This window comes from Salvia splendens, chromosome 3, assembly GCF_004379255.2.
Source record: "Salvia splendens isolate huo1 chromosome 3, SspV2, whole genome shotgun sequence".
In the NCBI taxonomy this organism is placed as follows: Eukaryota; Viridiplantae; Streptophyta; class Magnoliopsida; order Lamiales; family Lamiaceae; genus Salvia; species Salvia splendens.
In genome coordinates, this window is record NC_056034.1 from 31,580,280 (window position 1) to 31,585,053 (window position 4,774).

Here is a 4,774-nt window from a genome sequence, read left to right on the forward strand (position 1 = left end):
TCAAACTTTCGCGCAAGGAGTGCGACGGAGTGAATAACGACGGAGTGAGGGGCGACGGCAGTAAAGAGGGCAGCCGAGGACCGAGAGGAATCACCGAGCAAGGTAATCCCCTCAATAACACCCTCTTTGCATCATATAGAACAAGTAGTGGCCAAGAACTTAGAACCTCAGAAGCTCAACCAATAAGAGAGACATAGCAGTAGCACCAAGATCAATCTAATAACAAGCAAGTAGCACATAAAGGCACAAGCTGCCTAAACCAAGGCTCCAAGATTTTCAGCAATAGACAAACATCCACAAATACAGTAGACTTCACAAATGTTAAAGCACCAAATCCTTCACCCCAAATAAGCTACTGCTCCGGAAATTAAGGCATAAAAGAACAACTTGAAAGGGGTGGGGGGAAAAGGGGCTTAGCTTTAGGACGAAGGGGCTGCCGAAGAAGGTCGGACGACGGCGGAGCTCCAGAAACTTCCGCGGGGCAGCTGCGGGCCTCGGCAAGGGAAGGAAGGAGGGGGCGACGCCTCCTCTCCACTGACCGTCGAGGAAGGGAGCGAGAGAGAGCCGGGACGGCGCGCGCAGCAGCGCTGCCCGCCGGCGGCGTCGCATCGTTGCAGGGGAAGGGCTCGCCGTAGGGAGGACCTACAGAGGAGGCGGAGCCGGCGACGACGCCGTGGAGCGGCGATTTCGCCGGAGGCCGCGACGGAGGAGAGCGCAGCTGCTGTAACCCCCAATTTAGGGATTTGGAAAATTAGGGGAAATGTCTAATTGAAGAAAGAGGAGTCCGATTCGGGGGGGAAACCGAGAGCACCTAAGGCGATCTCGCCGGAGGTCGAGAGAGAAGAGAACGGAGATGGGAGGGGGAGGGGGAGGGGGAGCCGGAGGAGAGAGCCGCTGCATTTCTTGTGAGGAGTTGAAACAAGAAGGTGAGAGAGAGAGTGGGTTTCGATGGATGTGAGGGAGTATATAATTGGAGTGGGCTCCAATTGAAAATGAATTAACTGGGCCTCTGGAATTAAAATGGGTAATTTGGGCCTCTGGAATTAAATAAAGAGGATTGGGCCAATTTTTTTTGAAGAAGCTGGGCCGAGGGGAGATTAAAGAAATGGGCTCAAATTAATAATTGGACCATGGGGTCATTCATTTGAGCTCTGGGCCAAGAGATTTTATTGGAATGGGCGGCCTTAAGAGGTCTTAAGAAGCCTTAAGAAAAATCCGAGGAAAAAGGAATTTAAGGAGGGATTGTAAGAATCCATATTTATTGAGAAAATATAATTTCTCCAAAAGAAGTAAAAGAGAATGATTAAGTGCTGCAGAGCAGTAAAGCCGAGTTAGGATTTAAGGAAAAATCCTATAAGCCGAGACTAAGAGATAGATGTTATCCTGTAGGATGCATGCATTCTTTTTCAGAAAAACAGTTCAAGTACTAATTAGCGTGTTACGCTATTTTCAAGGGAGAAAACAGTCAAGGGCAAGAGAGGCCTAACGAGGAATTTAAGTGAAGATAAGCACACGAGGTGGGCTTTCTTTTAATATCCAGCACTATAGTGTGGATATAAAGCAAATGTTTTGAAGTATGAAATATCTTTTCTGAAAAATGAAAATGTGATCATTTCTTTTAAAGCTGTTGTCATGCCATGAAATATTTGTTTTTGAGACCTGTCTGATAGGGCTATATGCCGAGACTTTTGGCGATGCCAAAAGGTTAGTAACGAATTCGGTTCCCAATAGGACCGCAAATCCTATTCGGAATTAAGTGCACTAGAGCTGTGAGCCATCCTAGAGAGGTTGGCCGGCGAGGGTACTGTTGAAGGTGGCCACCTTCACGGTACACTAGATTCTCAGACATGGCAGAATACAAAAGAACTTAGACTGATCAGTCGAACTTTTAAGATCACAAAAGAATTTAGTATGCTCGGGCCTTTTAAGAAAAACCCCCGGGTGATACTGTGGATGGATGACAACTTATATTGTATGTTTTGTTTTCGGCACGTGTTCACTGAGTACTCCCGTACTCAGCCCTGCATGTATTTATAAACGTGCAGGTTGAACGTCAGGATGGAGAAAAGATTGATCAGAGTCGATGCTATTAAATAAGCCTGTGGATATCTCGACGATTCGTGTCTTCATACACGAAGTCGTTCAGTTGGGACCTATTCCGCTGTGTTTCGTTGAATGAGAATAGTATTGTCTCATCATTGAACTCTGATTCAGTTGACACATCAAACATTCTATTTTGAGATTGTACCAAATACTCGACTGTTATTTTGGTAATATCACATTTGTCCTTCGACAAGTTCTTCAGATTTTACCCCTTTTCTATCCCCGCTTCTTTAATCCCCCATTAGTCGCGAATCACCCATTCTCGTTATCCTTAACGAGAATTGGGTCGTGACAGAGTGGTATCAGAGCAACAGTTTCTTTTTTACTCTGATATCCACACACTCCTTCAGTCAAGATCTAGACTTGTTCGCTAGATCCTTCCAAGCAATCGACTCGATCAATGCTCCAAGACGTTCAACCAAGTTGAAAGTTGAAAGAGAAAGAAAATTTTGAAATAACTACACAAAGTGCGACGAGGATGCCCACCTCGTAAAGAAAATAGAAAGGACAGGGAAAGGATAAGTACCTTCCTAAAGGATGTAGTTCAAACTGAAACTACAAAGGATGAACCATAAATCCTCTTATTGCTTTCTTGAGCAATTTGTTTTCCGAATGATGGCAAGACAAGATTGATTATGAAAGTGTGAGCCAAGGAAACACAGTTTCACCAGAAAATCCGACGCCCAGTGCATAAGAGCACAAGAGAGGGCAACTGTTGAGATAGAAAGACAAGGAACGGTGCTATAAGGGAATAGCACGAGATGGATCCTCACGGTGACCAAGTCACCCGTTTTAAATCCAAAGAAATTGGTGTTCTTCACCACGAAAGCTTTATGGAACGATAGTCGAGATGAGAACTTAGTCTGATGACTTTAGCTCACGCAGTATGGTGGTTCTAGAGGATGACCCCTTAGACTCGCATGCATCGCTTTACGTTGTGCTTTCGCGTTCTGTTCTCTTGCGTAGCCTTCTCTGACTCGGATCCACCCTCGTGCAGATGGAGGGACAGGACCCAGCCAGACCTACGCTTGAGGCTTACGAGAGCTTAGCCGAGTACTTGCTCCGCGCATATCGATCCTTTCGCACGTTTGATGGAGAGGGCATACTACCGATTCTGAGTAGATTCTTCGTGCTGTGGGAGAGGACCCACCAGTACGGTACCTCTGAGCTCGACGGCATCCACTAGTTGGTCTCTGTACTCCCCGATGGGTGGAGGGTTTGGGCCGCCTGGATGTCGAGCAGCTATATCTATAGGAGGGTCGACACGCAGGAGATGATTGGGGACTTCCGTGGCTTCATATCCTTCATCTTCTTATAGTATGTTCACTTCCAGGACGTTCCGCCGATTGCGGAGGGTGACTTCCCACCGCCCCCACTTCAGTGGAGCATGTCGACCACTCCTAAGAGCAGCACCCAGGGCCGCCACGACCACGAGGTGGGATCGTCCCGACAGCCAGGGACGCAGGAGCCAGAGAGGGCTAGGCACGACCCAGAGGGGCGAGGCAAGGCCCCGATGGTAGTCGCCGACAGGGATGAGAGTCTGGGAGAGGTCCGGAGGGCTCGCGCCACGGTGGCGCAGGAGAGGGCCCCGGGGATGGAGAGACAGGCAGTCGATGCACCAGAGCCACCACCAGCTCACCTTTGGGTGGAGGACTTCCGCGCCAGGTTCTGCCGGCAGTCAGAGGAGAGGATGGCTTGGCTACAGGCCATTCACGCTGAGATGGAGCTAGAGGAGGTCCTCTTCCCTCTAGTCGCAGCTCCACTCCCAGCGCACGAGGACATGCCGGGGGTAGTACCTGAGGACCCTATCCTGGTGTTGGATAGTGATAATGACTTTGAGAGGAGTTCGGGAGTGAGCTCTCTAGGATCTGATGAGGAGTGGTAGGTGGATTGTACCATCAGAAACGTCCTAGTATAATGGCGTTCTGATGTAGTGTTTTCTTTTGGGAGATTTCAGCAGATTACTTTTGATTAGCACGTAAGACTTGAGCTGTTAGAAGGGCAGTGGCTAAGTACTTTTGGTGATGTTCCGTAGTACCGGGACTTCATGATGCGTACTTGGATGTGCGTTCTTTTGTAAAAGACCTTTCGAGGCGAACTCTTATGATGTACTGGATTTGCGATTATATATGAAATCTCGTTATCTCGAAAAGCAGTGTTCGTTTATATCTTGGAATCCCACGATTCTGTTTAGCCATCATAAATGTTGAATCTATTAAAGGAGTTTCATAAACCACCAGGATGCCACCACGAAGAGTTGGCAGGCCACGAGGCCGAGGACGTGGAAGGGGCCGAGGACAAGCCCAAAACAATCTTCCAATCTATGAAGGAGAAGTTCAAGAGGAGTGGAACGAAGTAACACCACCTCCATCGCCAGTTCCACCAGTCCCACCCCCACCACCACCACAACCACAAGATCGTCGGGTTGAGGAAATGTTTCTGAGACAGAACCCACCAACGTTTAACGGGTTGGGAGACCCAATGATGGCAGAAACATGGATTCGTGCACTGGAACGCATATTTGACTTCTTACACTGCACAGACCAGGAGCGGTTGTCCTGTGTGACTTTTCAACTGACTGGACTCGCAGATTTTTGGTGGGAAGCAAGGAAAAAGACTATGGGACCGATGCATGTAGGAGAGATGACTTGGGAAGAATTTAAAACTGAGA

General features: G+C 48.2%; 1 long non-coding RNA gene across 1 annotated transcript; it reads left to right on the plus strand.

Annotated features, from left to right (window-relative positions):
* Nucleotides 1-1,415: 1,415 nt before the first annotated feature.
* LOC121797340 lies at nt 1,416-2,293 on the plus strand. Its single transcript, XR_006049823.1, has 2 exons — nt 1,416-1,517; nt 2,046-2,293. It is a non-coding gene; the product is annotated as an uncharacterized LOC121797340 (long non-coding RNA).
* Nucleotides 2,294-4,774: the final 2,481 nt, after the last annotated feature.